This window comes from Pongo abelii, chromosome 10, assembly GCF_028885655.2.
Source record: "Pongo abelii isolate AG06213 chromosome 10, NHGRI_mPonAbe1-v2.0_pri, whole genome shotgun sequence".
In the NCBI taxonomy this organism is placed as follows: domain Eukaryota; kingdom Metazoa; phylum Chordata; class Mammalia; order Primates; family Hominidae; genus Pongo; species Pongo abelii.
Window position 1 is genome coordinate 55,801,995 of NC_071995.2, and position 24,613 is coordinate 55,826,607.

The window sequence follows — 24,613 nt, forward strand, 5'->3', positions numbered from 1 at the left end:
TCTTTAGGCCCACTAGGTCTTCCTGCCCATCCGGGTGTTCTAGACCCAACTCTGTCCTCTGCCCTTCCCCATATGTCCCAGATCCCCGGTGCTCTCCGAAGTTGATCCGGAGAATACCCCCCAGCTGGTAATGAAGCAGAGATGGTAATGCACATTTAAGAGTAATGAAATGCAGTGATATTTCAGGCCTGACAGACCTATTTCTGGCAGCCTTAGAATTAAAGTGTGAGGCTTTGTACTGCAGCTGCTACTAGGAGCCTTCAGAGTTTTTCTAAAGATGTGAATAAAGCTTCCAGGGTTTCAGCTCAGATCACTGTGGCTATTTATCCTGCTGCTGCTTTCATTGTACCTTTTTATTTGAAATTTTAGAGCTTTTAGATGAAGGGAACACAGCAGTAAGTGCAAAGCATACAAAATATCCTGGTGGGGGAGAATGTCCCGGTTTTTCTCTCCAATTGTCCATGACAGCTCTGGGGAGGAAGAGCTGCTCACAGGGAGCACTGCCTCTGTCTCCCCTTTGAGTGGGCTCCTCCTGAATTCTTGCCCCGCTGCAGTAGGAAATGGGGCCTCCTGAGAAAGCTTTAGGAGGGAGTCCATGCCACCAAGATTGACGGGGCTAGGTGTGGGCTGGCCCTCCCCCAGCGCCTCAGTGCTGTGAGCTTGGTGTAGACTGTCCTTGGTTGGGGAATGTGGTGGACAGGAGTCGATCCACACTAGGCCAACAGTGAGAGCTCTCGCTTCAGTCCTCCAGTTAGGAAAGCTGGGCTGCTCTTTCCATCTCTGCACCCAGCTTCATCCATCGTATCCAGGAGGTTGGAGCCATTCGTGAGGAGAGGCCATGTAGGACAGTGGTGGAAACATGGGCGCCACTGGCAGATAAACCTGGGAGCAAAACTTGGTGAGACCGCCTGCACTGCCCAGGGCAAGCTACTTGCCCTTTCTGGACCTCACTGTCTCAGTTTCCCCACCAGTAAAATGGGGATAATAAAGCATCCATTGTCCAGATCCTCGTGATGCATGTAAGGTACTTGGCACATATGAAGTCACAATGTGTATTATTAACACTGAACAGTATGAATAATAGTCCCAAGACTCAGGCTAGCTAGACCTCCTTCCTGCGCCATCACTAATGTGCCAAGCCCCTTTTCACTCTGGGGCTGCGTAGTGCAATGAGAAGGGGCTCTGGAGTCAAACACAGCCAGGTTCCAACCCTGGTTCTGTCATTTTCCAGTTTTGTCAGATCAATTTGTGAGACTCAGATTTTCTGAGTCCCAGTTTCCTCATCCGTAAGAATAGTGATAATAAATATTCACCTCAAAGGGTATCAGTGAGGATTAAATGAGATCATGTTTATACAAGAACCCACACAGTGCCTGGCACACAGTAGGTGTTGATAAATAATTCCCTTCCCCCTTTCCTTCTCCCTCTGCTTCTGTTAAAAAGGAGAAGAGTTTTATAATCAGCCACCAGTTTACAGGAAATGCAGGAGGAAGATAGGGATGGTAAGTGGTGGTGGTGTTGGGGGGATTTCATCAGCAAAATCCAGAATTTGGGAAATTCTATAGGGCAAATGACGCAGAATCCTCAATGAACAAATGACAAGAGAGAAAAAGCGGGAGGGCCAAGTGAAATGTGAAGGCCAGTCAGGCACGGAGGCTAACACCTGTAATCCCAGCATTTTGGGAGGCCGAGGTGGGAGGATTGCTTGAGACCAGGAGTTCAGGACCAGCCTGGGCAACATGGCGAGACTCCAGTCTCTACAAAAAAGTTAAAAATTAGCTGAGTGTGATGGCTTGCACCTGTAGTCCCAGGTTGTTGAGAGGCTGAGGCAGCAGGATTGCTTGTGCCCAGGAGGTTCAGACTGCAGTGAGCCAAGATCGCACTATTGCACTCTGGCCTGGGTGACCGAGTGAGACTCTGTCTCTAAAAAAAAAAAAAAAAGAAAGAAAGAAAGAAAAGAAAAAAGAAATATGAGGACCTTATTCAGATCCCAATCCAAACAAACCAACTGGGAAAAAATAAAAGGGGCCATCAGGGACATTTTGATATTGACTAGATATTTGATAACATTAAGTAATCATTGTTAATTTTTAGCGTGATAATGGTATGGTAGTCATGTTCCAGAGAAGTTTTTATCTTTTGGAACAAATAATGAAGAAATTAAAGATTAAATGATATGATATGGGGATTTGCTTGAAAATAATTTAGTGGGGTGAAGTGAGGAGTGGAAGTGAAGCAAAATCGGCCATGTATGGATAACCAAGCTGGGTGATGGTATGTGGGGGTTCATTAAACTATTCTCTCTACTCTTGTACATGTTTGAATGTTTCCATAAAAGTAAAAAAAAAAAAAAAAAAGCAGTGGTCCTTTTAGATTAGAATTGTCTCTCCCATCTACCTCCTCCTTCATATTCTCCCAGCCCCTTCCTCACTTCAGTTTCTTCTTACCGCCTACCTGGACTATACTGCAACAGCCTCTTAGAGTCTCCCAGCCTTTGATCTCTCTCCCATCCAATCTTCTTCCCATTCTGCTGCCAAAGTTATCTTCCTAAAACACAAATCAGATCATGGTGCTTTCCTGCTTGAAAACTCTTTGGTAGTTCTCTATTGCCAATAATCTAGTAGGGTACAAAATTCTTATTATGTGATTCAAAGCCCTTCACAGTTAGGCTCAGCCTTCCTGCCTCCTTCCTTTCCTATCCCCTGGGATGGGGATCCCAGGCCAATCCCTATCCCCTCATTCAGCCTGGCTTTTGGTCATACCAGCCAGGCCATTTCATGCCTCTGTGACTTCTCTTATATAATTACCTGGCAGATTCTCCTCCCTGGCCCTTAACTTCATCTATTGAAGACTAAAATATTTTTCAAATCTCAGTTCAAATGTCATTCTTCCTTGGTGGTTTCTGGATGTCTTTCCAATGCTCACTAAATATCTGTGCCTCTCTGCCTTCTGGCATATGGTAGGATCTCTCTTCCTGGCTCTCTGTAGTTCGATGGGGCCATGTGACCAGCTTTAGCCAATGAGTTGTGAGTGGAGGTCATACATTTCACTTCTGGGCCAAGAATTCCAGAATTCAATTGCTAATTCAAAACCCTCTGAGCTGTCTTTCCCTCTGGCTCAGCGATGGGTGACATCCAGATTAAAGCTGTTCTCAGACCTGGCATGGTGGCTCACACTTGTAATCCTAGCACTTTGGGAGGATTTGGCAGGTGGATCACCTGAGGTCAGGAGTTCGAGACCAGCCTGGGCAACATGGCGAAACCCCATCTCTACTAAAAATACCAAAATTAGCCAGGTGTGGTGGTGCATGCCTGTAATCCCAGCTACTCGGGAGGCTGAAGCAGGAGAATTGCTTGAACTCCAGTGGGGTGGAGGTTGCAGTAAGCCAAGATCATGCCACTTCATTCCAGCCTGGGTGTAAGAGCAAAACTCCGTCTAAAAAAAAAAAAAAGCTGTTCTCTCAGGCTGGAGGTTCTGGAGTGCGCGTGGTGCCATGGAGTAGAATCTCCTGTCCACCTGTGGGTGCTATGTAGTGTGAGACACATAAATCTGAGGGGCCTTTTGTTTCTTCAGCACACCCGAGTCTACCCTAAGTCTTCCCTCTCTGAGTTGCAATCCACTGTGCTGTCCTCTGTGTTTTCACATTATATAGTGTATGTAATGTGTCCAGATGACACCCCCGTCAGGTTAGAAATCCTATGTTACGATCTTAGCATTCTGGCCCGCAGCACTCAGCATAGTGCTCTGCAGAGGGGAGGGGTGAATGTACAGCAGTCCTTGGCTGTGGTGGATGCAGCTGGGCGTACGTGTAGAGGTTGAGAGGTGTCATCCTTGCCAGGGGCCCCCGTACTCATTAGTCTTGGGGATCTTTTTTTTTTTTTTTTTTTTTTTAGACGGAGTCTTGCTCTGTCGCCCAGGCTGGAGTGCAGTGGCGCCATCTGAGCTCAGTGCAAGCTCAGCATCCCGGGTTCACGCCACTCTCCTGCCTCAGCCTCCCAAGTAGCTGGAACTACAGGCGCCCACCACCACACCCGGCTAATTTTTTGTATTTTTAGTAGAGACGGGGTTTCACTGTAGCCAGGATGGTCTCCATCTCCTGATCTCATGATCCGCCCGCCTCAGCCTCCCAAAGTGCTGGGATTACAGACATGAGCCACCCCGCCCGGCCAGTCTTGAGAATCTTGATGGTTTGGAGATGGAACCAGGACCTGGCTTGATATGAATGCCCAGCATGCCCAGCTTCAGGGAATGAAGCATGGTTGGTCTAGGCGAATCCTAATAATCCCTTTCCCTGGTGGCTATAATTAGTTTAGACATGGGAACACAAACCAGTTTTGGACGATGAACTGTAAAGGGAAAGTCTCATTTCCTCCTAGGAAAACAGAAACAGGTGAGAAATGCAGCTAGTCTATTCTAGTTTGGATTTCCTGGATTGCAAAGCCTGAGACAGATTAAAATGCTAGTTGTTTATGTGGTAAGGGATTCTAGGGAGCAGGGTAAAGGGAGGAGGGAGAAGGAAGTGGGGAGAATGAAACAGGAAAGGAAGACAAGCCAACAAAGGGCGTACTTTTGAGCTTACTATTATAATTGTCCCTCCAAATGGCAGGAGGCTGGGGCATTTGTCCAGAGACTTTCATTGGTTGCCAGTTGCCCCTCATTTTACTAAAACTGAATGTTTCCTGTGACTTCCTAGTGACAAGAATCCACTGGGTACATTTCATCTTGGCCTGCTCTGTCCACCACTTCCTCTTTTTGAACTCTCTCTATCCTGGTTTCTATGGCAGTTCTCCCTCCAGCGCTTGTCCAGCCTCTCTGGCTGCTTCTTGGTTTCCTTCCCAGGCTCCTTTTCCTTTTTCCGCTCTGTGGCTGATCTCCTGGATTCTATTCTGGTCTTCCTCACTTCTACCCACTCTTACTGGGCAAACCGTTTTGCGAAATGGTTTCCACTGTTACTGTTGTGATGATGCCAGCTCCTATGTCTATGCCCCCAGCTCTCCCTCCCAAGTCCTGTAGGCATATAGCTCTTCATCCACACAACACATATTCATTAAGCTGTTTGAATATGCCCAGAGTTGTGATAGGACAGTAAATAGGAACTCACCTTCTAGGAGTGCTAGCCAATATGGAGCTAGTGGCCAAAATCCAAGTAAACAAGTAAGTAAGCCAGATATTTTTAGATAGTGACAGGTTTTATGCAGACAATAAAACAGGTCAGTGTGATAGAGGGTGTATGCGTGTGTGTGCATGCACACTATTTTAGAATGACTGCTTTGAGGAGGTAACATTTGAGCCGAGATCATGTAGTGGTATCTGTCATTTGCGGTTATGCAAGTGCAAAGGTCATAGAGGCATGGAGGGCTTATCAGTGTGTTTGGGGAAGAGGAGGAAGACCAGTGTGGCTGGAGCAATGTAGGCACAAGGGAGTGACGGGAGATAAAGTCAGAAAAATAGCAGGGGCTCATTCAAGTAGGGCAAGGTGAGCATGCATTGAACAAGATCCCCAGGTGACACTTATATAAGCTTCTGCACACATTTGAAAACCATTAGGTAGATGAAGAAAAAATGAGAAGAGAAACCCCATTTAAAAGTTCTTCTTTTTTTTTTTGGAGACAGAGTCTCACTCTGTTGCCCAGGCTGGAGTGCAGTGGCACAATCTTGGCTCACTGCAACCTCCGCCTCCTGAGTTCAAGCGATTCTCCTGCCTCAGCCTCCCAAGTAGCTGGGATTACAGACATGTGCCACCACACCTGGGTAATTTTTGTATTTTTAGTAGAGACAGGGTTTCACCGTGTTGGCCAGGCTGGTCTCGAACTCCTGACCTCAGGTGATCGAACTCCTGCCTCGGCTTCCCAAAGTGCTGGGATTACAGTCGTGAGCCACCACGCCTGGCCTAAAAGTTATTCTTTAAAAGCATTTTGGAGGCCTGGTGTGGTGGCTCATGCCTGTAATCCTAGCACTTTGGGAAGCCGAGGCGGGTGGATCACCTGAGGTCAGGAGTTTGAGACCAGCCTGGCCAACGTGTTGAAACCCTGTCTCTACTAAAAATACAAAAAAATTAGCCAGGCGTGGTGGTGAGTGCCTGTAATCCCAGCTACTCGGGAGGCTGAGGCAGGAGAATCGCTTGAACCCAGAAGGCAGAGGTTGCAGTGAGGGAGATTGCACCACTGCACTCCAGCCTGGGCAACAAGAGCGAGACTCTGTCTCAAAAAAAAAAAAAAAAAAAAACAGAAAACAAAAAACAGAAAACAACAACAACAAAAAAACCAAAAAGTATTTTGGAAAGAGTAAGACACACGAAAGTATAACATTCTGTCACAGCCTCCTATGTACCCATCACCCAGCCTCAACACTAGCAACTTTATTTTACAAAGGAGACTGAAAGTAGTGGCCAGGAACGTAGGAGGAACACCAGGGAATGATTGTGTCGGTGAAGCATGTCAAAGAGAGAGATCAACAGTGACAAATAAAGGGAAAATGTTCTGTAGGTTGAGCAGAGGTCAAAACCCTGCCAACATCATGGCCCTGTGTTGTCCCATGGGCTTCTCACAGTACAGGTGGCTGTTAAGGTGCCAGCTGCCTCTCAACCTGCTTCTCCTCTTATTTTCTCTGTCAAAGAGTCTTCAATGGTTTCTGTTTGGGATGAAAGCAGGGACTGAGACTTGGACTTGAGCTCAGGGAGTTTATTTGGGAGATGATCCTGGAAGCAGGGTGCGAGAGCAAAACGAGTGAGGCAGGGAAGAAGGAAAAGCCACAGAGTATGTTACTGAGCTGGTTACCACGGTGAGCAAATGAAGCTCGATCTGGCTGGGCCCGTAAGGAACTGAGTAGAGTGCATCTCAGATTGGCCTTCAGCAGCATAGGTGGCCAGGGCACTTATTCAGTGGTCTCTCACGCCCTGTTTCTTGAGTGCTGTGCTGGGGATATTAACCTCCCTGCATTTTTCTGGGCTGCCCAAGGCAGAAAGCCAGCCATGTGGTGGCCATTAAGGAGGGAAGCTGTGAGTGCCTGGGGGGACTGTCTGCCACAGCTGCACCCGAATCTGAGCAGGGAGAGAGGGTATAGAGTACAGGACACCTAAAGTTGTCTGCTGCAGCTCCATCATGGCTTGATAGGATCTAACCTCCTTCTCATGACACCAGTGTTCTATTAACCAGGCCAGAAACATGGGAGTTATTCTAAATGTTTCCCTCATCACCCTCTCTCCCTCGTTTGTCTCTGCAGCCACACTTTTAGTTGAGGTGGTCATTTCTTGAGGACCATGGTAATGATCTCCTTATCTTTTATTAAATGCTAATGACACTAAAAAATGATATATATAAGAAATTGGAGGCTGGTTGCAGTAGCTCACACCTGTAATCCCAACACTTTGGGAGGCCGAGGCAGGTGGATCACCTGAGGTCAGGAGTTCAAGACCAGGCTGGCGAACATGGCAAACCCTGTCTGTACTAAAAATACAAAAAAAAAAAAAAATTATCTGGGCATGGTGGCGCGTGACTGTAGTCCCAGCTACTTGGGAGGCTGAGGCAGGAGAATTGCTTGAACCTGGGAGGCAGAGGTTGCAGTGAGCTGAGATCATGTCATTGCCCTCCAGCCTGGGCGACAGAGTGAAACTCTGTCAAAAAAAAAAAAAAAAATTAGAGGTGATGTGGAGTCTGTGGAGGGGTACATGACTCACTACTAGGGACTCAGAGAAAGCTTCCAGGAAGGAGTGACTTTTAAACTGAAATCTGAGGACCGAGTAGGAATTAGCCAAAGAAGTATGACGAAAGTTCAGTTATAGGGAAGACCATGCGTGAAAGCTCAAAAAGGGCATGGCAAATTTAAGACACTAAAAAGGGTCAGTTTATCTGAAGTGTGATGGAGGAAGAGAAGAGAGATTGGCCAGATCATACAGGACCCTGCCAACCTTATGAATAAATATTGACTTTATTCAAAAGGCAATGGGGAGCCTGAAGATTTAAGACAGGGGGGTGATGGGATTGAATCTGAGTTTTAGTAAGATCACTTTGACTAAAGTATGGGAAAAAATTAGTAGATCACACTCATTTTTGGCTATTTGGCTACAAACCCCTTGTTGGGTGCCTGGCCAGTGTCTGTTCCCTGCCTGCTGCCATACTCATGGTTTTCCTTTAGAGGATTTCACATCTTCAACCATGTGATTTGGGTGTGATGAGCTCTTCTTCCCAACCATTGCTAAGTTAATTAGTGCACGGACCACAGTGGCTGGTTCAGGGATGGGCACTTGATCCATTTTAAGTGAGTGAGAGAATGTGAATCTCAGGACTTTTATAGCAGCTACTAGTAAGAAGATGTAAGGTGTGAATTGCTATAGCCATACCATGACTATTATGGGAAAATCTGGAGCTGTTGGAAGACCACTATATGAAATATGATGATGCCATGAAAGGCAGAGAGAGAAGCGGGGGAACTGACTTCATGATAACATTGTATGAACTTTTGGATCAAGCCTTACTTCCTTTTTACTTTTTTTTTTTGAGATAGGGTCTTACTCTGTTGCCCAGTCTGGACTGCAGTGGTGTGATTACAGTCACTGCAGCCTTGACCTCATAGGCTCAAGTGATCCTCCCTCCTCAGCCTCCTGAGTAGCTGGGGCCACAGATGCATGTCACTGTGCCCAGCTAATTAAAAATTTTTTTTGTAGAGACGGGGTCTCGCTATGTTGCTCAGGCTGGTCTCAAACTCCTGGGCTCAAGCAATCCACCTACCTTGGCCTCCCAAATTGCTGGGATTATTGGCATGACCACCACGCCTGGCCTCAAGCCTTATTTAAAGCCACCTCTTCCTCTGGACTTCACAGTAAAGTGAGCCAATAAATTCTCTGTATTGTTTAAACCAGTTGAATTGGAGATTGGTTTACTGCAACCTAAAGATTCCTAACTGATACAGAAATGAGTTCCATAAGGTGTTTCAAGAGACAGGCCCTAAAAATGGGATTGTCCAACCAAAGAGGTAAGACGAAGGATAAAGAGCCCCTACATTTTCGGCTGAGAAATCGGCCATCTAATTAGCTATACAGTTTCCTGTTGTGACTTGGGGTGCAGATTGTGTGCCTACTGCGGCTGTAGCGGTATGCTACTTAGTAGAAAAATGTAGAGTGTTGGATTGGGTTGACTCCTTCTTGTTACTATTAGTAAAGTACTATAAAAAGGTAAGTTGCTGGCTGGGTGCAGTGGCTCACGCCTGTAATCCCAGCACTTTGGGAGGCCAAGGTGGGCGGATCATGAGGTCAGGAGTTCGAGGCCAGCCTGATCAGTATGGTGAAACCCCGTCTCTACTAAAAATACAAAAATTAGCCCGGCGTGGTGGTGCACACCTGTAATCCCAGCTACTTGACAGGCTGAGGCAGGAGAATCTATTGAACCCAGGAGGTGGAGGTTGCAGTGAGCTGAGATCATGCCAGTGCCCTCCAGCCTGGGTGACAGAGTGAGACTCCATCTCAAAAAAAAAAAAAAAAAGGGTAAGCTTATGTTCAAACTAGCTTACCCCAAAACAGAGAAGGAAGAAAATACAGCTTTGATAAGAGAAGCCCTTTCTGCCTACGGTAAAAAAAAAAAAAAAAAAAAAAGGCTGAGAGGACTAGAAAACTCCAAAAACTTTGTCCCAAGGTATGTTAGTATTAGGTTAGTGCAAAAGTAATTGCGTTTTTTGCCATTGAAAAGAATTGCAAAACTGCAATTACTTTTGCACTAACCTAATATGAACAGAAGCAGGGATGGGGGACTGCATTGTGTGGGATATGGGATATGAGATATGGGATATGGGATACGAGATATGGGATATGGGACATGGGACATGGGATATGGATATGGTCTATGGGATATGGATATGGGCTATGGGCTATGGGCTATGGGACATGGATATGGGATATGGGATATGGATATGGGCTATGGGATATGGATGTGGGATATGGATGTGGGATATGGGATGTGGATGTGGGATATGGGATATGGGATATGGATGTGGGATATGGATATGGGATATGGATATGGGATATGGGCTATGCCATATGGGATATGGGATATGGATGTGGAATATGGATATGGGCTATGGGCTATGGATGTGGGATATGGATATGGGATATGGATATGGGCTATGGGCTATGGATGTGGGATATAGGATATGGGATATGGATGTGGGATATGGGATATGGGATATGGATGTGGGATATGGATATGGGCTATGGGCTATGGATGTGGGATATGGATATGGGCTATGGATATGGGCTATGGGCTATGGATGTGGGATACGGGATATGGAATATGGGACATGGGATATGGGCTGTGGGATATGAGATATGGGGTATGGATGTGGGATATGGGATACGGGATATGGGCCATGGATGTGGGATATGGGCTATGGACTATGGGATATAGATGTGGGCTATAGGATATGGAATATGGGATATAGGATATGGGATATGGTTGATGGCTTATCCCTAGCCCTTTCCCAAGCACTTCCTGGTTTTTACTCCTCCTAAAACAAAGGTGACCATAACTTCCATGACAGATGTAAGTGGGACACAGCCTATAGGCAATGACCAGATTTAGAGTGCCTCCCAGGCAGTTTCTTCAAGTTGTTCAAAGGTACAGTTCGAGACTAAATGTAAGGCTGGGTATTTGGGAAGAGAACTAAGACCTATTTGCTTAGAGAAAGAAATACCCAGGCCAGACTCCAGACTCAAAGACTGGTCTCACAGAGAGCTCTGGTTTCGGCCGGGCGCGGTGGCTCACGCCTGTAATCTCAGCACTTTAGGAGGCGGAGGCGGGCAGATTGCCTGAGGTTGGGAGTTCTAGACCAGACTGACCAACATGGAGAAACCCCATCTCTACGAAAAATACAAAAATTAGCTGGGCTTGGTGGTGCCTACCTGTAATCCCAGATACTTGAGAGGCTGAGGCAGGAAAACTGCTTGAACCTGGGAGGTGGAGGTTGCAGGGAGCCGAGATTGCGCCATTGCACTCCAGCCTGGGCAACAAGAATGAAACTCTGTCTCAAGGGGGAAAAAAAAAGAGCTCTGGTTTAATATACTAGCTCATATAATCAACCAGAAGCAAATAAACTTGAAGCCCACAAAGAAACTTCAAGCCCAGATGACAATGGCTGGAGACTTTTCAACTCCTAACATAATTCTCAGGTCCCAAAGCACAACGAATTTGTCTTCACAGAACCACTGCTTTAATGTCTTCTGTGAACATTAAAACTCACACTTTTGTGTACATAAGACGTTTATTAAAAATACAGATTATTGGGCTTCATCCCCAAAGAATCTGATTCCTTCCATCTGGGATTGGGCTTGGGGATCTACATTATTAACAAATATCCTTGATGATTCACATGTGGGTGGCTAGGGAGCCCCGCTTTGGGAAACATTGCATTTAAGGAAATTATTACTTTTTTTTTTTTGAGACGGAATCTCGCTCTGTTGCCCAGGCTAGAGTGCAGTGGTATGATCTCGGCTCACTGCAACCTCTGCCTCCTGGGTTCAAGCGATTCTCCTGCCTCAGCCTCCCCAGTAGCTGGGATTACAAGCCCATGCCACCACACCTGGCTAATATAAATATATGTTTTTAGTTTTTGTATTTTTAGTAGAGACGGGGTTTCATCACGTTGGTCAGGCTGGTCTCGAACTCCTGACCTCGTGATCTGCTGGCCTCGGCCTCCCAAAGTGCTGGGATTACAGGTGAGAGTCACAGTGCCTGGCCTAGTATTAAATTCTTTAGGGATGATCAGCAGGACTCATTTTGTCCTGATAGTATCTGTGCACTGTGTAGGTCCCAGAGTGAGAGCTCAGCACAGCCTTGTCTATTAGACCTGAAAAGCATGGGTTTCTGGAACCAAGGTGGTTTTGGGAAGTATGCAGACTATGATTCCAGGAACTGATTTGCCCTGAGTCCCTGCTCCCTTACTCCTTGATCATGTTTGATTCTGCCTTGGCTCTATTAGGATTGCTTTGTCCAGACACTGACCTGGCAGTGAGTGTGCCTGGGATCCTCTGTCAGTGTCCCTTGTATAGTCAGAGAGTTCTGGACACATCTGTGGGAGGTAGAGAATGTGACCAACCCTGGGGAGAGTGTTTACTAGGCTTTTCCATGTTTATTTTCTTTCCTCCATCTCACCTTAGGACAAGGAGTATTCTGAAAGCCTTAGTGAAGCAGTTACACTTTTCTGGCACCTTGAATGACTCATATGTCTCAGTGCCACACACCCTCCATTGAAGGCCTTGGGATTGTCAAGGTCAGGATATTTAAAGTCACATTCTTGGGAGTGCTCTGGACATTGCCAGGTGAGCTCAGGATGAGGGAGGTGCCCAGAGACAGCTGTCAGTGTCAGTGCCCATAGTTTATGGTGAGTCTAATAGTAAATGCCAGTTACAGGTATGGTCTTATCATTGTTTAGTTATAGCTGGTGATGGCCAAGTGACTATGGGTTTCTTTCCATTCATTCTCCTAAACTTTTTTTGTTTTTTTAAAGTAAGTGTCTTGCTCCGTTGCCGAGGATGGAGTACACTGGCATGGTGACAGCTCACTGCAGCCTTGAACTCCTGGCTCAAGTGATCCTCCTGCTTCAGCCTCCTGAGTAGCTGGGACTGCTGGCATATGCCACCATGCTCAGTTAATGTTTTCACTTTTTTTTTGTAGAGACAAGGTCTTTCTCTGTTTCCCAGGCTGACCTCAAACTCCTGGTCTCAAGTGATCCTCCTGCCTTGGTCTTCCAAAGTGTTGGGATCACAGGCATGAGCCACTGCACCTGGCGTCATTCTCCTAAACATTTATTTTTTTTCTATTTTTCTTTCCTGTTTGCTTTTTCTTTTCTTTTATTTCTTTTTTTAAACTGAATCTTGTGTTTACTGAGATCTCCTAAACATTTAATTCAGCACCTACTATATGCAAGATGCCAGGGAGAATACAAAGATGTGTAGACATAACTGTACCCCAGATGAACTCACAGACTAGAAAGCAACTTGGTGGCCCTGCAGAGAGACTCATAAGCGATAATCATACTCACAGGTAGGGTATTATAAGCTCACTAAAGAAGAGCTTCCAACCTGCACTGGTAGAGATAACGGTGGGGCATAGGGAAATCTTCTGAAAGCAAGGTCCTGAGCTGAATATACAAATTTAAGCAGAAGTTATCCACAACAACTGCTGTTTCTGGTCAAGATGCAATAACAGGGATGGACTTTACCCTCCTTCCTGGAGCAATTAAAATGTTGTATAAAATATATGAAGCAATGGTTTTAGATATCAGACAGCACAGGACAGTGATCCCTGAGAGAGGGAAAACAAGTGAGCTGAGCTGTACATTTGCTCCATCCTACTGCCTTGAGAGAGTTTCCAGGCTGCTGTGCAAAGAGGAGCAACCCAGGTAGAGTCCAGTAGTCTCTCTGAGCTGAGGAGATGCAACAGGGAATTCAGGGAGGCCAAGGCAGCTACAGTTTTACATAGTGTTAAGGGCAGTGTACCAGACAGGAGAGAGCTACAGAGAGATGAAGGAGGAGAATAAGGGTGGGGGGCAGGAGGTGGGAGGAGAGAGAGAGCGAGAGAGCGAGGCAGAAATCTGCAGAGGGTCCCATTGAGTCTTCAGTTGAGTACTGATCAGAGCATATATGTGAGGAAAGTATCTGAGTCTAGGGAAACAACCACACAGAAGGAGGAGAGGAAGTAATCCCTGGAGTGTATGTTCTCACCAGCCCGTTGAAAAACCCCATAAATCACAAGACATCAGACAGAGTACTCAGAAGGGTATTATCTCAGTAGTGGGGCAAAGTTAGCACTAAACTAGTGGATATTACGGTCCTAACTAACAAAGTTTAAACACAATCAAACTTGAAAAGATCTGTTTCCAAATAACTGTGTCTCAGAACAAAGTTCAAGAGTATTTACAGAAATATAAAAATATGCAACACCCAACAAGGTAAAATTCACAATGTATACTATCCAGTCAAAAATTATTGGATAAAGGCATACAAATAATGAGGAAAATATGACCAATAACAAGGAAAATAAACCAATCAATAGAAGCAGACCCAGAAATGACACAGATGTTAGAAAAAGAACATTAGTAGACAAGGACATTAAAACAGTTATTACATGTTTAAGAAAATAAAAGAAAGATTAAGTATGTTAAATAAAGGCATGGAAGATATTAAAAAGATCCAAATTAAACTTCTAGCAATGAAAAATATAATGTGAAATAAAAAATATACTGGATGAAATCGATAGCGGAGTAAACACTGCAGAAGCAAAAACAAATGAACCTGAAGCTATAGTCATAGAGACTATTCAAAAGGAAACACAGAGAAGAAATATTGAGGAAAACAAAAAAGAGCAGAGCACTTGAAGTGGCCTAATCTTTGTGTAATTGGAGTCCCAGGAAAAAGAGGAGAGTAGAAAAATATTTGAAGACATAATGGCCAAATATATTCAAAATTTGATGAAAACTGTAAGTCCACAAATCCAAGAAGCTCAATGAACCCCTAGCACAAAAAACTGGAGAACTACACAAAGACACATCATAACCAAACTGTTTAAAACCAGTGTGAAACAGAATTTCTTACAAGCAACTAGAGGAAAACAGGATACACTATGTACAAGGGTAGAACATTAAAAATGACAGCAGGCTGGGTGCAGTGGCTCAAACCTGTAATCCCAGCACTTTGGGAGGCTGAGGCGGGGGATCACGAGGTCAGGAGTTTGAGACCAGCCTGGCCAATATGGTGAAACACTGTTTCCACTAAAGATACCAAAAAAAAAAAAAAAAATTAGCCAGGTGCGGTGGCTCACGCCTGTAATCCCAGCACTTTGGGAGGCCAAGGTGGGTGGATCATGAGGTTAGGAGTTCAGGACCGGCCTGGCCAAGATGGTGAAACCCTGTCTCTACTAAAAATAAAAAAAATTAGCCAGGTGTGGTGGCAGGTGCCTGTAATCCCAGCTATTTGGGAGGCTGAGGAAGAGAATTGCTTGAACCTGAGAGGTGGAGGTTGCAGAGCCGATATCACGCCACTGCACTCCAGCCTGGGTGACGGAGTGAGACTCCATCTCAAAAAAAAAAAAAAAAAAAAAAAAATTAGCCGGCCTTGGCGGCACGTGCCTGTAATCCCAACTACTCGGGAGGCTGAGGCAGGAGAATCACCTGAACCCAGGCGGCAGAGGGTGCAGTGAGCCAAGATTGTGCCACTGCACTCCAGCCTGGGCCACAGAGTGAGACTCTATCTCAAAAAAAGGCTGGGCGTGGTGGCTCATGCCTGTAATCCCATCACTGGGAGGCCAAGGCAGGCAGATCACGAGGTCAGGAGATTGAGACCATCCTGGCTAACACGGTGAAACCCTGTCTCTACTAAAAATACAAGAAGTTAGCCAGGCGTGGTGGCGGGCGCCTGTAGTCCCAGATACTTGGGAGGCTGAAGCAGGAGAATGGCTTCAGTGAGCCAAAATCATGCCACTGCAGTGGCGGAGCTTGCAGTGAGCCAAAATCATGCCACTGCACTCCAGCCTGGGTGACAGAGCAAGACTGTCTCAAAAAAAAAAAAAAAAAAAAAAAAAAGAAATAGAAGAAAAAGAAAAACAAAAAGAAGTCTGCTGTCATTCTGTGGCCTAGGCTGGAGTGCAGTGGCACGATCTTGGTTCACTGCATCCTCTGCCTCCTGGGTCCAGGTGATTCTCCTGCCTCAGCCTCCTGAGTAGCTGGGATTACAGGCGTGGGCCACCACGCCCAGCTAATTTTTGTATTTGTAGTAGAGACAGGGTTTCAGCATGTTGGCCAGGCTGGTTTTGAACTCCTGACCTCAGCTTATCTGCCCTTCTTGGCCTTCTAAAGTGCTGGGATTACAGACATGAGCCACTGCACCTTGCCACAGACTTCTTTTTGAAAGCAATGAAAGCCAGAAGGCAATGGAGTAACATCTTTTGAATACTGAAGGAAAAAACTGTCATTCTAGAATTCTATACCCAACAAGAGTAGCTTTCAAAAATGAAGGGGAAATAAAAACTTTTTCAGATATTTAAAATATCAAGGATCACCAGAAGACTTGTATTATAAAAAACAATGACATGGCTGGGTGCAGTGGCTCACGCCTGTAATCCCAGCACTTTGGGAGGCCAAGGCGGGTGGATCATGAGGTCAGGAGATCGAGACCATCCTGGCTAACATGGTGAAACCCCGTCTCTACTAAAAATACAAAAAATTAGCCGGGTGTGGTGGTGGGTGCCTGTAGCCCCAGCTTCTCAGGAGGCTGAGGCAGGAGAATCGCTTGAACCGGGGAGTCAGAGGTTGCAGTGAGCCAAGATCACGCCACTGCACTCCAGTCTGGGTGACAGAGTGAGACTCCATCTCAAAAAAAAAAAAAACAAAAAAAAAAACAGTGACAGAAGTCCTTCAAACAGAAGGAAAATTATACTAGATAGAAATCTGAATCTATACAAAGCAATTTAAGAGCACTGGAAATGGGGAATTCTTTCTAATAAATGAATAAGTAATGACAGAACAGAGTAACAAAATTTTGTATGCTCTTACGAATTAATGAATGTAGGCAATGATCAACAATGACTGACAATGTGACAAAAAGAGAGGCAACCAGGTGTTATATAACACCCATGTGAAGTAATATTGTCAAAAAATAAGAACAAAAAGAGATAATAATAACCAAACCTGACCCTGGCCACTAGATCTAACTATCAATTTACTGGCTTTACAAGAGACAGAGAAACATGTTAAATGATATCACTGTGTTTTAATTTTTTTAAAAAAATCCAGATATGGGAAATTCTGTAAGATAAACAATCAGATTTTTTTTCATTAAAAAAAGTGCAAGGGGAGAGAGAGAGATTTACAAAGAGAGAGAACTATAAACAAGAGACTTCAGAGACATATCAATTAATCACAATATATAGATCTTGTTTAGATTCCTACTTCAAACAAACATACTAAAAAAGGAAAAAGAATTAAAAATCATTCAGGGAAATGTGAACACTGGCAGGTATTTTATAACATTAAAGAATTATTGAAGAAAAAAAAGTTACCTATCCCAATAGAGGAGGAAGCTCGCTTCAAGGGGTGGGGACAGCGTAGGCAAAGGCATCCTCTTTAGTGAGGGGCGACAGTTTAGTAGTTACAGGAGAAAGGACACCTGCTGCAAAAACATCCTCTTACTTTCCCTCCGGGCTAGAGCTGGCTGTGGTGCTCTGGTTTCTGAGAAATGAAAATGCAGCATATTGACATGGAGACTATTTCTGTCCACCTCTTCTGGCCTCCCTGGGTGTAGCAGGCACCTAAGGGCAGGGGAGAAGTGTTACTGAGGGTTTTCAAGGCCACTCTCAGCAACAAGGGAAAAGGACCTGGTGGTTTGGGTGGAACAGAGGCTTTGAGTACACTGATCTCATCCCACTCTCCCAGCTCGGCCCTGGGATTAGAAGACAAGGAAGGAGGAGAGGTATAGCACAAAGAACAGGGAAGTATGGAGGGAAGTGAAGAGAAGAAGGGAGGAGGAGAAGAGGGAAGAGAAGGAGGGGCTGAAGTTAGAGCTCAGGATGAGCTGTTTTAAAGTAGCAACTGACTTAGGGCCCCTAAACAGTAGGTAGAAGACGGGCATAGTGGCTTGTTGCACTTGTAATTCCCATGACTCAGGAGGCCGAGGCAGGAGGATTGCTTGAGGCCAAGAGTTTGAGACCAGCCTAGGCAACATAGTGAGACCCTATCTCTAAAAAAAGTTTAAAAATTAGCTGGGTGTGGTGGTGCGGCCTGTAGTCTCAGCTACTTGGGAGGCTGAAATGGGAGGATCGCTTGAGCCCAAGAGTTAGAGGCTGCAGTGAGCTATGATCACAACACTGCACTCCAGCCTGGATGACAGAGTGAGACCCGTCTCTAAAAGACAAAACCAAAACCAAACTCCAGTAGGTAGAATGCTATCCTGTCTCCTCTCCCTACTTGCAGTTCAGGTCAGAGGCAAAGTAGGGGTGTAAGGAGGGATAAGGGGGATCCTCTGGCTGCAGAGATTGAAGAGTTTGCTCAGGGTCGACAGGACAAGCCAGGGGACCTGACCCCGTGTGTCCACGGCCACCCGTGGTGAACGATGTATGCCATGGTACCTTTGTTCTGTGGTTTCGTGTTGTACCAAGATGCCCAGTGAGAAATAATAATAATCTTATTAGTTAACATTATTGAGTACTTACTATGCCAAGCCCTATTCCAAATGTTTCCATATTAACTCTTTCATCTTGTCAGGAACTCTTTGAGGAAGGTACAATTATTATTAAACCCATCTAATAAATGAGGTAACTGAGCCCAGAGAGGTTAAGTAACTTTCTTAAGCTCACACAGATATTAAGTGGCCCAAATGTAACTGAACCTAAGAAAAGTCTAGTTCCAGAGCACATGCTCTTCACAACTACCCAGAATGGTAGTGGTGACCTGGGCCAAGCCTAGTGTGACCTCAGCGCCCTCCCCCAGACAGAGCTTTAGAAAGGCTCCACCTTCTTCCTCCAGAGCAGTTGGGGCCCAGGGCTAGAATTAAGTCTTCCCAGTGTTCTAGAAGAGACCTTGGAACAGCACTAGAAAAGCCACCCTGAGCATGAAAGGCTGGTAGGGCCTCAAGCCTGGGGGAGAGTTTGCCAAAAACAACAGCGTGCCTGCCCTAAACTGTTCTGAGGTTGCACAGCCTGGACATCAGGCTAGCTGGTTCATGATTCTTATCAGCTCTCCACAGAGCAAGCGCTAGAGTCTGCAGCATTCCCATCTCGGCATATTCCATACTCCCAGGGCCTGGGGAAGGCACTGTCCCAGGCAGCACTCTTGGGAGGCGGGGAGCTCGGGAAGGTCTGTATGTGAATCCCAGCCTGGCTCTTGGTGGGCAGCTGGGTCCCCTCCCCAGGTTCTGGCAGAACACCCTTGAACAATTTAGCCTGAAATAGCATAAGAACTTCTTTCCTATTTTTTTCCAGGCTTTTGGATGAAATTATATTTTACAAATGACTCATTATTATATTTATAGCTTCTCTCCAAATGATTCAAATTGTGGTTTGTCGCCTCCCTGTCTCTCAGCTCCCCCCAGCTCGACAGGAAAAAGTGCTGTTTACTGTATGGCCAGGTGTGGCTGCAAGAGCGGCTTTGCCTCTCCCTGTAATTACGTTTGCCTAAGCCCTGACAAGCACCCCGGCACATTAAGTCATGAGCAGCCTTTGTTCCAGCATGTTGTTGGGAGGCAGCATCCGACATTAACTGGGCTTGGAATCTGCTCCTGTAGGAAGTGCATGTGTGTGGTGTGGGGTGTGGGGAGTAGGGATCGTGGGGGAGGCTGTGACAGAGGGTGCCTTTGTGAGGGCAGAGGCTGGAGAGGCTGGGCTGCAGCTTCTCCCTCAAAGCACCCTGTGAGAAGGCTGGGATGGGCTACGCCCCGGAGGGCCTCAGAAGAAACATTATTCCTTTCCACCCCCAGCCTCCGTGGCGGAGCTGAGAGGGCCACTGGTGGAGAAGCTGGTGGCTCATACATTCCAGGCTGTGCTAGTGGTCCAGCCAGTGACACTCCATGGTTTCTTGTGAGGAACCACTCTGGCTCTTTCAAGAATGGGGAGTTCTTGAATTCTCTCCCCCTTTCCAGGGAGCTCTCAGCCACAGTGATTGCTCAGCTCCCCTACCCCTCCCCTCCACCCAGCTCCCAGGAAGGTGTGGTAAGGTTACCACAGCTTGCTTTTAAACAGGCCACCTTTGAAAGAAGGGGTGGAGAGGAGGTTGGGATAAGGCCCCATTTGTAGAAACAGTTTATTCCATTGGTCGTCCCTGGGATCAAGGTCCTCTGGGTCTGCCCTGGCTGGGTAAAGTTAAAATCCCATAAATTTTGCTACGCATGGTGACATTCTCAGAGCCCGCAACAACCCTCTGCCCCTCTGGGTCCTTGGACCTGGGGTGTGGTGATACGCAGACACCCCTGGCTGGCTTGGATTGAAGGCTGTGGGGCCGCAGCAAGGACAGGCCACCCTGAGTGTCCCGAGGCCCAGAGGCAAGCAGGGAAACAGGCTACCCTATGAGAGAACAGCTTTGCGGGAAATCTCTCCGTTCCCCTCCCTTGGCTTTAAGTGAAAAGTGAGCTCCTGTAGGTTGCAGATTCTGCAGCTGTGGTGCGGCAGTGGCTTGGGAGGCTGGGCTGGATAAGGTCGGAGCCTGAAGTTGTCCGTGGTCCAAGCCCTGGGCCCTGGTCGTGTCCCCAGACACAACCCCAGCCTGGGTTCCTTTGAGTCTGCTTCCATTTTCACTTCTTGGCACTGCCTGTGTGAGTGGGAAGAGGACTCGGAAGGAGGTGATGTGGGAATGGGTGTGGACAAGCATAACGTCATTGTTGGTGAAATCAGTCTGAAGCCCTAACCAGATGACTTCCATCTGGGCTGAGCTGGGTTACTGTGAGGTGTGTGAGACGGGCCTGAGTGTGGCTGGCTGGGGCCAGAGACGTGGAGAACAGGGACCTCTGCGTCTGGGCGTTCCCTGGAGGTGGGAAGGGATAGCTGAGAGAAGGACAGGAAAGGGTCCTGGTGAGGCAGGGGAGGCCAGAGGGAGGAAGAGTGTGGACTCACTTGGGCTGTGGGGACCTGAACTTCTTCCTAAGGCCTGAGGGAAAGAGAGACTTCCTGACAAGAAGTGCTGCCTCTTACATCCCAAGGGACCAGAGCCAGGGCAGCGGGACCAGCTGGCAGCCAGACTGAGGGGCAGCCAGTGCCACCATCTGAAGCCACTATGAGGCCACTGTCTTTTATGGGACTGTAGTCTTGTATCCACCCTACTCATGCTGTCACCTTTTCGTTTGTCTTTTGACAGTCAACATGCCCGAGTGCTGTGAACGTTATGAGAGGGCCCTGCTGGGAACACGTGCTCCTGGGAATCAGCCCTTCCCTCTGTCCTGTTCCCACTCCTCCCCGACAATGCTCCTGCTCGGAACCCACTCCTCACCTCAGTGAAGCAACGCAGCGGGCACCCTGTGGACAAAGCTGGATATTGGCTCTGAATAAAAGCGAATCATGGGGAAAATCAGTGTCTCAGTAAAATGGGGTTTTCTTAGTAGAGACCAGAAGGACCTTGCTTCATTCCATCTTTGAGGAGGATGATGATTTAGGGACATTGGCCCAAGATCAAAGTGGTATTTTTAGGTTGTATTTACTGAGCTATTTGCCGTCTACCTCATTTCCAGGTAGCAACTTCCTTCTTATATCTGAGATGTTTAAGAGATGATGAAACCAGCTTGCACACACTTCTCAAAGTGTGTTCACATCCATTATTTCACTGGGGACCGGCTATTATCGTCTCCATTTTCTTTATAAGGATATTGAAAGAGAGATTAAATAACTTGCCCAAGGCTGCATAGCTAGTTAACAATTGAACTAGGCTTAAAACCAACGTCTGAAGGCTCCTATTCCAGTGGCAGCTGCTGTGTGCTTCCTCTGTTTTCCATCAGTTTGGAAGGGAGCATAAAGTCTACAGCCACATGGGTGGGGTCAGCAGAAAGATGATTGACCACCAAACCTGAGGCAGGTGAGGCTGATCTCCTGAGCACAGCCTCTCTGCACAGGAGTTCACAGAAGTGATATGATCCAAAGTTGCTGAGGGAAAAGCCCTTATTTGTGGAATTAACTGCAGGTCTCTCTTGAGGTCAGAATGAATGTTATTGACGTTATTGTTTGTATTGTGGTAAGGTATACATAATGGAAAATGTACCATTTTGGCTGGACACGGTGGCTCACGCCTGTAATCCCAGCACTTTGGGAGGCCAAGGTGGGCGCATCACCTGAGGTCAGGAGTTCGAGACCAGCCTGCCAACATGGCGAAACCTCATCTCTACTAAAAATACAAAAATTAGCCGGGCGTGGTGGTGGGTGCCTGTAGTCCCAGCTACTCGGGAGACTGAGGCAGGAGAATCACCTGAACCCAGGAAGCAGAAGTTGCAGTGAGCCGAGATGGCCCCACTGCACCCCAGCCTGGGTGACAGAGCGAGACTCCGTCTCAATAAATAAATAAATAAAAATAATAAAATAAAATGTACCATTTTAACCATTTTTAAGTGTACGGTTTAGTGACATGAAGTACATTCACACTATTGTGCAACCATTATCATTTTCCATCTTTTTTATCTTCCCAAACTGAAACTCCACACCCACTAAACAGTAACTCCCCCTTCTCCCCTCTCCCCAGCTCCTGGTAACCACTATTCTACTTTCTGTCTCTGGGAATTTGGCTACTCTAGGTACCTTATGTAAGGGGAATCATACAATATTTTGTGCTTTTGTATCTGATGCATGCTGACTTATTTTTAATTAGATCACCATTTCAACTGCAGCAGGAATGCTGATCAGTGATGTGCCATGCCTATAGAGGAGTAAAGAAAAGAAAAAGGAAAGAAAGAGCAAAAAGGAAAAAGAAAACAGGAACATTTTGGGGTGGATTTCTTGACTGTCAGGGGTACCAGATGTAAGGGGGCGGTGGTGGCGGGTGGATAGGAAGAAAGTGTTACATAGAAAACAAAATGCTGTGCTTTATCATTCCAGGGGCGGGCTGGCATCTATCCTGGAGGTAGATGCCTCTGTTTTGAGGATTATGCTATGATGAACCCTGATAGGGAAGCGCTCTGGTGAGAACAATGAGACTTTCTGGGCATGCGGAAGGCAAGACAAATTGTTTTGCAAGATGAATCCCCAGGAACTTGGAGTTTGGGTAGAAGGGTCTAGAAGAGAAGAGGAAGGCTGGAGAGAAGATGGTTTAAGTTGGGACTTAGGGGACAGTGAGAAGTTTTCTGAGGTGGGAGACGGTTGGTGAACTTTCAGGGTAATGTCTATTCGTAGATTCTCATTTGCTTACTGTCATTTCCTCTCTATGACCCCTAACCTTGAGTAAAAGTCTGCTGCCGTGTGAGTTGGGGGTGGCTGGGGCAATGCAGGGATGGGGCTAAGCAAAGGGTAATAAAGGGGGTGGGAGAGGAGAGCAGCTGCGGGAGGAGAGGTGCAGATAGAGGGTGAGAGGTGGGAAGCAAGGAATCCCAGGCAGAGGTCACCAGAGGAAGCACAAACCGTCTGAGAATCTTGGCACCCAGAAGGTGGGGGATTGTGGCAAGATTTGAGAGAACTGCAAGCTTGGGGGTACACAATGATGGAGTCCCTACCCTTAGGGGAATGGGGCTGGGGTCACTGCTTGGATATTACAGGGCAGGCACGCCAGTTAGACAGCCTGAAGGAAGGAGTGGATGGATTTCTCTTCTTGGAGACCTTTGGCAACATTTGGACAAAGCACAGCCTGGGTAATGAGGAAGTCCCTGCAACAGAGCTCACTGCCTCCAAGATTTCCAGATACACAGAGAAGAGGACTGTGTTTCTCAAAACAGAGATAGACGCAGAGCCAAAGCCAAGCCCAGAACATGTCTCGAGCTTTCAAAACACCTTCTCTTTAAAATCATCTGAAAGCAGAGATATATGGCAGTTGACTATCTCTGATGGAGACATATACCTTTATTTATTTATTTATTTATTTTTAAGACAGAGTCTCGCTCTGCTGCCCAGGCTGGAGTGCAGGGGCACAATCTCGGCTCACTGCAACCTCCGCCTCCCAGGTTCAAGTGATTCTCCTGCTTCAGCCTCCTAAGTAGCTGGGACTATAGGATGTGCCACCACGCCTGGCTGATTTTTGTATTTTTAGTAGAGACAGGGTTTCACCATGTTGGCCAGGCTGGTCTTGAACTCCTGTCCTCAATTGATCTGCCTGCCTCGGCTTCCCAAAGTGCTGGCATTACAGGCATGAGCCACTGCACCTGGCCAACATAAGCTTTCTGTACCCCCCAGACATAGCAGGAACCCAGTGAGAAGGCCGGGCTGCTCCCACCCAGAGACCCTGGAAGAGCCTGGCATGGAAAATGGGCCGTGCATCGTGTTGCCGGGAATGCTTGGTGATTCTCTGGCCAGGTCCTGGGCTGAGTGTGGGCCGGGGATGGAGCCCTGCCTGGAATCAGTGATGCGTCCTGAAATCTCTGGACCAGCCTGCATGGTGACGGAGACCACGGTGAGGCTGGCCGAGGACATTTCCCTCTGGTCCTCTCCAGCCTTGGCCCCGAGAACCAAGGCTCTAGGCTCATCTGGCTAGATAGATCCTGTTTTTGGCCCAGCCCAGCATCCCTTTGTTACTTGGGACTTGGGGAAAAAGGCCTGGCTTGGCTCACACTTGAGGAGGTTTGCCAAATGTGTTACTTACCACTAAAAAGCTTGTGAACCTGGGGTGCAGGATGCCGTGGGGGCCTGGGCTGGCTCGAGGATGTGCTGTTTAGAAGTTCCAGAAGTTCCCTGCTGGCTGGGAGGAAAGAATGTCCCTGCAGAGTCAGAGGCGAGCCTGCCCTGGGCCTGGGCCAGCTTTCCCTCTCGCGGGCCCCTCTGCTCTGGGGGAGCTGTGTGTTTCCTTCTACTCAGGCAGCTTGGGAAAAACCAGAGGCCCTTTCAGGGAAGGGAGAAAAAGGGAAACAGGCCTGAAATGACTGTCGTGAAAGCCCACTTCTGAGCTTCAGCCCAGAGCACAAATGCATTTTCTTCTCAGTTATGAGAATGTGGAGAGTTCCAAGAGGTTGTTCAGGGGAAATACA

The 24,613-nt window shown here is 46.9% G+C and overlaps 1 long non-coding RNA gene across 2 annotated transcripts; it reads right to left on the reverse strand.

The window, feature by feature from the left end:
* Nucleotides 1-310: 310 nt before the first annotated feature.
* On the reverse strand, nucleotides 311-24,613 carry LOC134759508 (uncharacterized). Of its 2 annotated transcripts, none has more exons than XR_010135781.1 (4): nucleotides 24,232-24,613; nucleotides 17,040-17,288; nucleotides 2,455-2,547; nucleotides 311-882 (listed from the first exon to the last, which is right to left on the reverse strand). It is a non-coding gene; the product is annotated as an uncharacterized LOC134759508 (long non-coding RNA). The 2 variants fall into 2 exon arrangements; XR_010135782.1 differs by having other exon boundaries at nucleotides 311-1,923; nucleotides 24,232-24,589.